Raw genomic sequence first — 11,286 nt, forward strand, 5'->3', positions numbered from 1 at the left:
ACGGGAAATACCGAGATCAAACTGAGTGAGAGCATTTCCACGGAAAGGGACCAAAAGCGTGGTCCGGGAGCACAGACCAGACGTTAGACAGCCAGAAAAAACAACGGACGGACTACGCGATGCTCGTATGCTACCTTCTCCAGCCGGGCTTTGACAAATACAAAGGTTGGACTCCTTGGCGAGCCCTAAAATGAACTCCAGTTTTCTTTTCAATGCCAGTTAAGGGCACAGTCTAATTGTGCAGCAGTCAGGAGTCAAGATGACAATCTGACAAAGTTTGTGTGGCCGAAGACCACCCCCTCATGGGCGGCTGGGGGTGGCCAAGACCATCCTCCAAATCATTGGCTTTCCTACTGTGGACAGTCAAAGGGATATCGGAATCTGGGTGTATTTTCTCCCAACATGCTTGACAGAATATGAAAGGAAATTCTGGATAAATAAGAAAGATAAAAAAGAAAAATTCTTTGGTCAAGTGAGTTGGGAAAATTCTACACACCACATCTTTCTCTTGAAACATTACTATTAACATATTACACACATCAGGAAATCCTACACTAATTTGAACAACAGAGCTCTGTCTTTCTCCGTTGGTAACACATATTAATATCCGTAGGAACAGAACACACTTTTGGAAACGGCCACAGATGTGGCCACATCATCAAGATGAGACCCGTCTCGCCATTAAAAACAGGCAACACACCAAAAAATCCTTCAGTACAGAATCCAAAGATCATTTTCGTTTGATTTATGAGACCTAGAGAACTCAACATGGTCAACTGACTCCGTAATACATATAGAGCTAAATAACTGAGAGGGTAAACTCTTTTACCCAATCAGGAGGAAGTTAAATGTGGACAACACCAGTACAAAATGCCTTGATGTGAGCCACGAAGCCCCTGCAGGGGCCGCCCTTAGGCCTCCTCATTGGCAGCATTGCAGCGAGGGGCCTCACACGTATTTGAGCAATTCTTGGTTTCTGACCATCAAATTATACGGCCTGGGTAAAAGGAAATGTATATCTTAATGTCCTTGGGAGGAGGAGAACGGGGAGAGATCAGGGATCAAAACTTACTACTAATACCAAAAAAGAATACATATCCAATACACATATTTAAAATATACACTTTCCTACTGAAATCATTTATATTACCATACCTTTATTTAATGAAAAACACCAGAAAAACAAAAGTACTGTCAAATCGATTTTATTTTTTTTAAGTGGACATTTCATTTTAAGAATCTCAAAGCTGGAACGGACCTTGGTTCCCAGTTCAGGAAAGAGTCAAGAAGACTCCCGGGCAAGTGACTTGCCCAAGGCCACACAGCGGCCTGGGAGAGACCCAAGGCGGGAACCAGGCGTGCGTGCTCTCTCCGCCGACACTGCTTCTTCGGCACAAAACCACACACTGAGACAGCCAGATCAACCAAAGTCAATGAACTCTGCTTTATAAAGAAACTTCCAAACACTAGTACTTTAGATTTGAAAATGTGCTTATCTACATTAAACTGTTAAAATACATGTTAAATCAATAGGAGAAAATCTATCATCCTCATCAGGGCCAGTGAGCCCCACACATTACAGAGAACTTGACGCATTTGCATCTGCAAATGTGAACAAATTCTACCTATAGTCAGCATCTTCAGCTTTAAAAATTGCCCCTGAGTCTCTACTGACTAAAATGGCACATTCTCTGCCCATAACTGCAAAGACACTCAGAGGTACACCACCCTAGAACTGTGCTCCCTCACTGGAAATAAATGCTCTTTCGTGCACAGAAACAATGCTATTAACTCTTAATACACAGTCACCTGTCCTCTTTACCTCTCCTGCAGTGGCACTGTCCTCGCACCCCAGTCATCCACTCTGTCGGGCTCAGCCTCCCATGTCGCTGACAACACTAAGCTGCCAAATGATGAGCTGGGCTCCAGGGTGTAATCTGCTCCGAAAGGCAGAGGGAACGGCCCCTCCTCCTAACAGTCCTGACCCCCATAGAAGTTTGCCCTATAACATCCAGCACTTGGGTCATTTATCTTTTAAGCCTATTTCATCAAACATTCCAATGCTGGGTAATCTAATTTTTCCCATTCTTAAAAAAAAAATGCACACAAAATTCTTGGCAGATACAATTTAGAATTTACACAAAGCAGTTACAATAAAGGTGCTTTTGTTCACAATTATTTGAGAATTTGATGATAATAATAATTGCATCTGAATGTCATATTACAATTTAAAACACATTTTCACATCTTCTACCTGATTCGATAGCATTATTATTAGTAAAACAAGTTGACAGTGCTGACACGTAAGAGATGCCTAGCAAACATGGAATAAATCAGAGGATTACACAAGGAACAAAGATTCAGCCTTAATGAAGGACAGACTAAGCAAACTAATATTCTGAGTCAACAGAGAGAATAGTATTAAGCCATCTTTAGACCAAACCCGAATTTGAACATTATGGAAGCATCTACATATAAATAACTAAAATTATAATAAATATTCTTCGTTATCCATTGAAATATATTTCCTATACACTTCCATCAATGGTAAGGACTATCACATATCAAAATTATCTTTTTGTTCTAACATTTTTTACTTCTTTCTGTTGTTGTTGTTGTTGTTAGGATGCTCAAGTTTCCATTCCTAAACAAATCAAGCATCATCACTGCCCAAGATGACCCATTATGGAAGGGAAAAAGAAAGAATGGCATATTTTCTTAATGATATTTATAAGAACATTTTAAAGACATTTGTTCCTTATGACAAACAACCATTCAATTTTAAGCAAATATCAAACTTCTTCAAGTACCTTTTTAAAATATTCACTCAAGAAAACATAACACACACATATTTGTTCAACTAATCAGTACATGCTGAGTATCTACGCTGTGACAGGGGCTACAGTTGAGGCCACAGGCAGGCCAACAAAACGAAACATCTAAAAACCTTTTCCAAACCTTTAATAATTCACTACCAACACGGTTGCACACAAATTGCCTCATCTGACTCTGAAAACAAACCTGTGTAGTAGCTATTGCCTCTACAATTTTGAATTTAGGAAAACCATGACCAACCAATAATGACATCACTGCCCAGTTAGCAGAACACGTTGGTGACACAGTGACTCACATACAATTCAAATCTTCTATCAAGTCTGGTATGCTTTCTACCAAAATAACATGGTATGAACTCTCAGGCACACGTATCACATTTGAGAATAGTTCTGAACATTTTTTCCGGCTCAAATCAGTCTTTCCAAGTCCAGTAAAGCACATTTTCAAATAAATTAAAAATTAAATATGATAACTCTGCCATCACAAATGAAACTATAACAAAAGACTAAAAGTAGGGTGTCAAAGTTAAAGGCACCTCAGCAATTCTCTTTTATATGAATAAGAGCAAAATTCACAGGTTAACAATTTCCTATGTTAATTTCTAAGTAAAAAGCCATAACAGAATTCTATAATATAACTTTCTCTAAACTATAAATTTGGCTATAGTTCATACTACATGGAATATACTTGCTCTCCACTACACTTTTTTATACACTTTCGATATGCTAGTCAACTGAATTAATGAAGGTGACCCGTGTTCAGATACAACAGAATGGTGCTACTTTGAAATACAAATGATAAATGATGGACAAGGGTAACCATGACATGATTTTATAGTATTCACCTATGTGCAAGACATGGGTGAAACAAATACACGCCATAAGTGTGTAACGCTACATAAAACTTAAAATACTGAAGTGGAAGGGAAATTCAAGGTAATTTGCTCTGCACTTCAAATAATTCAAAGTCAGTCTGTCCCTTTCAAAAGTTGTTATCCTGTTGTTGTTGTTTTTAAAAAAACATAATATATGGGGAAGTGAGCCACAGAAATTATATATTTCAAATACCTTTCATCTCCTCAGAGCACAATAATAACCTTTGTGGATTTTCTTAAGTCTTTCTGTAAATATCTTTGCTGAGTTTCACATTATGGGAAAACACCTGAATAAACATAGGCAAGGTTCTGACTTTCACACAAAATATCGTTTCTTCAAAATTGCCAATGCTTAAAATTCAACTTCACAAATTTTGAAATATATGTACTGAAGCATAACACACTTTCCCCCTTTTTCCTACACCTGTTTAGGGCATTTAAGTGCTATGTCAACCGACACAGCCGTCGTTAATCAAACAGAAAAGCAACTTGTGCTGAGTGATTCATTTAATAGTCTAACATGGAGTAGGAAAATACCTATTGGATCCGATTCCTGAAACACTGGACAAGCTATTGACAAAGCAACCCTGACATTTCTCTGGTGAAGTGTGGCCAGTGTCTACTGAAAGGTACCTGTAACAACAGGGTACCTTCAGTAACAACGAAGGACTAAAAGAATTCTGGATGCACGGTTAGCCATGTTTTCCCAATAGACATGTAAAGTCCTCCTAAACTCTGTCCTGGGGACCTCCCCGGTTATAAAATTTTTTTAAAAATCACACATACACACAAAATACAACTGGTGTATGATCCATGAATCAGCAAGAACCAGCAAGAACCAGCCTGACAGCTTTTTACCACCAATTAAAATAAGTTAACACGCAGGAATGGTACCCTGCAACAAAGTTCATCGCAATGGTACAATGGGAAGAGCGTGGGGCCAGCCAAAGGACTGGGGTCCCTGTTCCCGCTCTGCCCCACACAGAGAGATGCTCTCTAAGGTCCTTGAATTCTCTGTGCCCATTTCATTAGCCACAGAATAAAGGTATGGCCTCAGACGGCCTCCAAAGAGCCCCACAGCTCTTCCAGAGCTGATATTCATGATTCTTCAACTTCCAATCTACATCCAGTCCATTTATAAATGACATCTTAGCTAACAACGGCATGACGATACCCATTCCTGTCCACAGAAGCCTAATACGGTTGGGAAGATACAACATTCAAACACCAACTCCACTCCGCCAAAACTCGAACTGAACTCCAAAACTGGCAAAATATCTATTCCTCCCCCCCTTACCCTACGCCCCAACCCCACAAATGCAGTCAGAGACTTTCCTAAGATAGAGGAGAGAAATTCTCAGTCTTCTAGTGAATTGGAAATTTGGGAGTCTTCTAGAGATTTCTTCTAATAAATCATTTTACTTTCCCTTTGAATATTAAGAAAATATACCTATTTTTGATGTGCAAAATACCTGCAGTAGGCAATAAATAAATATAAAAAATACTGAAAAGAAAAAGAACTAAAAAGCAACCCCACGGGTCAAGAAACATACTAAGTAAGCTCTCAATCAACTACTACTTGAAGATTACTCCGCAACGGAAATATATTTACATGTCATATACTGAAAGGCTGGTGCTGCAATGAAATATGTAAACATTCATGGCATGTAATTCAGCATTGGAAATAAATGAAATGAAAAAGGATATTACACATCAGTCAATCAACTTCCGTCTTTACTTCTTCAACTTATCTTTGAGAAAACTATTGTACTATACTATCAAAACTTAGCATTGTCGCTGTGAAGGCTAATAGTTAGAAACTAGTACAAGTACTGAAAGGAAATGTTTCGGAATGAGGAAAGTTAAAATGAAATGGCTTTTTATAACACCAGAGTCAGTGTTTCTCATGTTGAAATCACTCTGTAAAGGGCGGCTGAGGCTGTCGTTGACTCCTAATGAATGTACACGTGTTAGTCACATGTAACGGTGCCCAGCACAAAGCAAGTGCTTCCCAAATACTGGCTACCATGAATTCTACACTGTGTCTAGTTCTAGCGTGCTCAAAAGACCGTAATCAAATAATGAACATCAAATGACCAGGACTGTCTCTCCAGGGGACTACAGAACAGTGCATGCTGTATGAAACCAGGACGTAAACTCGGAAACTTGGACTTACAAGCAGAACAACTTTAAATGACTTAAGTGTCCTAACGCAAATCTACGAAAACTAATTATGTGCATTAATTTTGTATTAACTTAAGATAAATTAAAATGCAAGTCAAACTACAAGACTGATTTGATCACAACAACAAAAAAATTGCAATGGATTCCTTTTTCTTTCTTGCATGTTATTCCAATCTAAGTGGTTTCCAATGAAATGTTTTTCAGTGCCCGAAACTTAAGCACACTATAAAGACAAGCTCCCATCAAGTCATTCCAAAAATCCAATGAACATGCTGTTCACAATAACTGCCTTATCTTCCCAAGGGTGAATTCTTCAAGTAAAACATGGAACAGCAAAAAAATGCGTGGCTACCCTCTCACAAAAATATGGAAAGTTTAAGTAAACCCTAAACTTCCATATAATCAATTTGTAAAACAGGTCCTTCTCTTTAAAATAATTCAAATACTTGGAAAATTCCACTGAATTTATGTAAGGAAAAGAACCCTCTCACCTGTTTACATCAAAAGCTAGAGTTTAGCCCCAGGCGGCTGCTCAGTGGGTTGGAGCAACATCCGGTACACCAAAGGGCCTGCAGGTTTGATCCCTGGTCAGGGCACATTCCTAGGCTGCGGGTTCAATCCCCCAGTCCAAGGCAACCGATTGACCACTTTATATCTCTCCACCCCCCTTTCTCTATATAGATTAATGAATAATCCTCGGGGGGGAATTTTAAATAAGATCCTAGATCCCTACATGGCACAAGACCCATGCTAGGTGTGTCTGCCCGCGATGTGTTTAACCAAACACGTTTAGACTGCCAGTGACCTGAAAACAAACCACCCTTCTCCCGGGAGTGATGTCCTGTAAAGAAAAGTTTCCAGTCAAACCAGCCCCTACCCCACAGCTCATACCCTAATACTTGTTGAATGAACAAAAACATACTTAAAATATTTAACAGCCGTAAATTTACACAAGCAATAAACAGTCCAAGACAGAACTTTTAAGTACTCTAACAGACCCAACTTCAACTCAGTCAATGTCACACTAAAACTTAAATTGGAACATAATTCACCAAATCATGGACAGGCTAAATAAGCATATGGGACAAAGTGACTACAGATAATGGTTTCATAAATTACCTTGCAGAATTACATTAGGAATTTTTTCCACACTGTAAGCAAACACGGTACTGCAAATACACAATACAAATACACAGCTTAAACTAAAATTCAACATTCACTTCATTTCCAATGTTGTCTCATCACGTAAGATATATACTTGCCTCCGTTTCAAACAAGAAGCTCAAGCCCGTAAGAGACATCGGAGTCAAGCCCAGTGACAAAAACGCAAAGCAGGTCTTCAATATAATCTCCTTCGTAAACTTTCAAAGTCAAAACTACACATCAGCAGGAGGAAAAACGAACCCTACCGATGTCTACAAGGTGGGGCAAAAGGAGGTTCACAGTTGCTCGTGTCGAAAACACTACAATGATACTAGAAAAAACTTTTACATACTCAACTGTAAGGCCCCTTCTGCCCCACCCTGTCTATATGCAAATTGCAAGTAATTGTGCATTCAGTCATAGACTTTAGGAAACTAGTAACTTATGAATAGACATGTTAATAAATATTTTCAGGTTTTAGACAACCGTGTCTTTGAATATTCATACTCATGTATACATATTTTGCAATGACCTGAAGTTCTGAAGATAAAGTTTCCTAAACCATCTTTACTGGATTCTTCCACCTTTGGTTTTTCAACTATTTCCTAACAACGTACTGAATTTCCACCAAAAACAAAACCCACCATTTGTCTAATGATTTGTAGTGTACTACAACTTATATGACCACCCTTTTCCAAATACGGGATATATATCTGCATTGATGATCTGAGGCAGTTGGCAATGTTCTAACTGCAAAAAGTCATTATTTCATACCCTTTAGCTTGAGGATGAGCTTTAAAATGTGACCGTTTCATTAATACTAGTAAAGAACCAGTAGACACAGGGTTCAATGCTAAATTTCTATCTGGAAACGATATGAATTACAAATCCACTGGGCTTTCAACCAATCACCACATTGGTGGAATGAGTTGGCTTTATTTTCATAACATGATTTTGATGAAAGAAACATGAGCATCATAACTTTGACCTATATGCAAATATTTTCTCTGCTTTCAAAGGTAAACAGTAAATACCAAAATCAAAAACCTGGCCCTAAAGAGACTCAATCTGGCCTAACTATAGATTCCTGGGAAATCCCAGACAAGGAGTGACCCCGCCAAGGAGTCAGGACGAACACAGCGACCAGCGAGGCTTCAACTTAGGGCTCTGAAGGGCCCCACCAGCATCATGGCTGATGCAGACCGATCCGCAGGAGGAGGCGACGGACGAGGAAGAGGCTGGTTTGTTTACTTGCAGCCCGAGCCACCGCCGTCGCCGCCGCCAGCAGCGACAGCATCACTGGATCAGCCAAACCCAGCATCTTCCGCACATTTCTATTCTTAGCACACAACTCCCCAGTGGATCAAAACCCCACTACTATTAAAAACACAGACAAGCACGATACCGACCTCCCCCTGCACATCCCCACCCACCCCACCAGCGCCCTCTTTTCTGCGCGCCGTCAGCCGGGTGGGTGGAGGAGGAAGGAGACCCCGGGGGACGCCGGTGCATCCTCGCCTTCACCCCACCCCACGCGCACGGGCGGCCCCAGAACAGGCGGCACAGCAGACAGCCCCCTCCCCCCAACCCAAACACACTGACACCGAGCTCCACGCGTTATATAACCTCGCCGCCACCCCTGGTCCGAGCGGGCGCCCCCTCCCCATGCCGTGCGGCTGGCAGGGAGGGCCGAGGGGAGGGCGCGGAGTTGCGCAGAGACTGGAGGCGCCAGGGCCGGGGCAACCCAGACACGGACGGTACCGCTAGGCCGGGGACACCCTCCCGCGCCCCCCCCCCCCGCCCCGCATACCGCCGCCCCCCAGCTTCCCCTGGAAAGTGAGGGGGTGCCCGTGTCATCAGCGCTGGGCACCCCCTTGGCCTCAACACCCACACCCAAAGCCTCCACTGACCCAGCCCACGCCCCCGGCGCTGTGACAGCCCAGACGCCCCCGCCGCCCCCCGCCCAAGGGAGGACCTGAGGGAGGATCAGGCAGGGGGTTCCGAGGGACTGGCGGGGAATCGGGGAACGGGCGCGAGTGGGGGGGCGGTGGCTGTTACCTGCAAAGGCGGCCGTGGCGGCCCACAGCTGCTCGGGTGGCGGCGGAGGATGGAGCCGGGGGGGCGGGGGGAGGAGAGGGGGTGACTCGGGGGTCCCCCCTCCCTCCTCCTCCCCTCCTGTCCTCCCCCCACCCCGCAGAGCCTCTGGCCCCCTGGAACCTGGTGCGGCCGGCGGGAGGGCGAGCGAAGGGCTGCAGGGAGGGAGGGAGGGAGCCGGCTGGGCCGGGCCGCGGAGCCGGAGCGGGAGGCGGCAGCGGCGGTGGCTGTGGCGGCAGAAGGGGGAGGGAGGAGGAGGAGGCGGAGACTCTACATGGGAATCGGATATCGGCTACAAATTCAATTCATCACCAGAAAACACCGCTCGGGCGGGGGCCGGGCCACGCCAGCGAGGCGGCGGGCGGGCGGAGGCTCCGGGCCCCGGGGCGCCCCCAGCACTGGCCCGCGGGCTGCGGCCTCCTCTCCGGGCCGCGCCTCACCCTTGGGACCCCGCCGCCGCCTCCCCGCCCTCCTTCCTCCCTTTTGGAGCCTCCGCCGCCGCTCGGTTCTCGCCGCCGCCGCTGCCGCCGCGGGGCTTGTTGTTGACTTTGAGGAAAACTCCTGACGTCAGGGGCTGGATCTCGGCGACTGGCGGGAGCGGCTTCCCCGCGTCCCCGGCCGGCCCGCCGCCTCGGCTCCCCTCCCCTCCCCGCCAGGCCCGCGTCCTCAGGCTTCCCCGCGCCCCCCAAACCCACGGGGCCCCGTGCCCCTCTCCTCTCGCGAGAACAGCCCCCCCAGCCAGCCGGAGCTGGGAGCCCGGGCCGTCGTTCTAGGGCGGGAAGTGCCGGGTTTCCCCGCGCCCTCGTGGCCAGCGGCGGGGCACCTGGGGCTTGGGCAGGGAAGCTCGCTTCGCCGAGGGGCCGTCGCCTGGTTCTCGGAAAGCGCGGCCACCCCGGCGCATCTCCACCCGCCCCTCGCGGCTCCGAGGGAGATCTGGCTGGAACGCGGGGCGGCCAGCACTTGGAAGTGCGGTGGTGTCCGTGCGGTGGTGTCCGGTGCGGGGATAACCCCGGGAGCCTGGAGCGGGGCGGGGGAAGGGACCCTACTCCTGTGCACCCCAGGAGTCAGCCCGAGACCTGAAACCATTTCTCACTGTCTCAGAAAACCTTACCGTCCAGCCCACGAACACCTCTCCCGAGAGCCACCCATAGCGCTTCCTGCCAGCACGTAGGGCACACATAGACACAGGTTGCGATGGGATCCTGATTCACTCTTAAAATGACACCTTTTTTCGGGATATTAGTTTTCACTGGTTTGGGGGAAGCCATGATGTTCTGCATGCACTAGAAAGAAAAGAACCATTTCTTTCTTTTGAAGTTCATGCGTCCTGAGAATACTCACAATGGAAACCCTATTTTTGCCAAATGGCCATATATTACCACACACCACACTCCATAGTTTCAAAAGATGGTTTCTTGGGGTGTTTTCTCCCCGATACCATGTTTTTTTCGATTCTAGAACAGTTGTTTAAATTCCTGGTCTTTACAGAGTGAGTTGTAGTTACCCATCGATGTCCACATCTTTTCTCTTATGAAATGCACATCTATTGGGATTGCAGGTAGGAGTGTGAAACCTATGAGAAACAAATGGGGATTTGGTTTGGTTTGGTTTTTATAGTCATTTGTAAGGATAATGTTTCCCTGACCGTTCTAGAGCGAATTTGCTATTTCAAGGTACACAATTGACCTAAGAGGAAAAGTTCTCAATTGCTGCTTTTTTCCTTTACTGGTATTTCCCAGTATCATGAACTGGTATGTAAACTGCAAAAGTAAAAGACTTTATCCTAATTTTATTCAGGTTTTCTGTGTATAAAATATAGATAATTTGTTCCCATAATTATCAGATCTCTAACAGTCCCTATTGGCGACATGGTTTGGTCACAGATTTCTCGTTGTAAATCACACACGCAGAAAAAAAGGGTCCTATTTTTAACTCAACAGTAACCCAAACCTACTTTTTGTTTTAAAGAAAATTAGTCCTTATGACACCGGTGCTGAAAGAAAAAAAGTGTCCAGAAAGCTCTTTTAAATATCGAACTTTGAGAGTTGTGGTACTCTAAATTGCTAGATAACTCATCAATTTCAATTTCCACTTGTTTCCAATTTTAACATCCATGTGCTTATTAAAACCAAATTTGTCTTATGAGCCATACTGTC

General features: G+C 44.6%; 1 protein-coding gene across 1 annotated transcript in view; it reads right to left on the minus strand.

Moving 5' to 3' along the window:
• AKT3 (AKT serine/threonine kinase 3) overlaps nt 1-9,775 on the minus strand; it is a 192,065-nt gene extending 182,290 nt beyond the window's left edge. The window contains exon 1 of the mRNA XM_037069537.1: nt 9,095-9,775. The gene's annotated coding sequence lies outside the window, so the exon portion shown is untranslated. The remainder of the gene's footprint in view (nt 1-9,094) is intronic.
• Between the last annotated feature and the right edge of the window lie 1,511 nt (nt 9,776-11,286).

The sequence above is a fragment of the Sturnira hondurensis genome, unplaced genomic scaffold, assembly GCF_014824575.4.
Source record: "Sturnira hondurensis isolate 20B ecotype Veracruz unplaced genomic scaffold, ASM1482457v3 Scaffold0018525, whole genome shotgun sequence".
Classification (NCBI taxonomy): Eukaryota; Metazoa; Chordata; class Mammalia; order Chiroptera; family Phyllostomidae; genus Sturnira; species Sturnira hondurensis.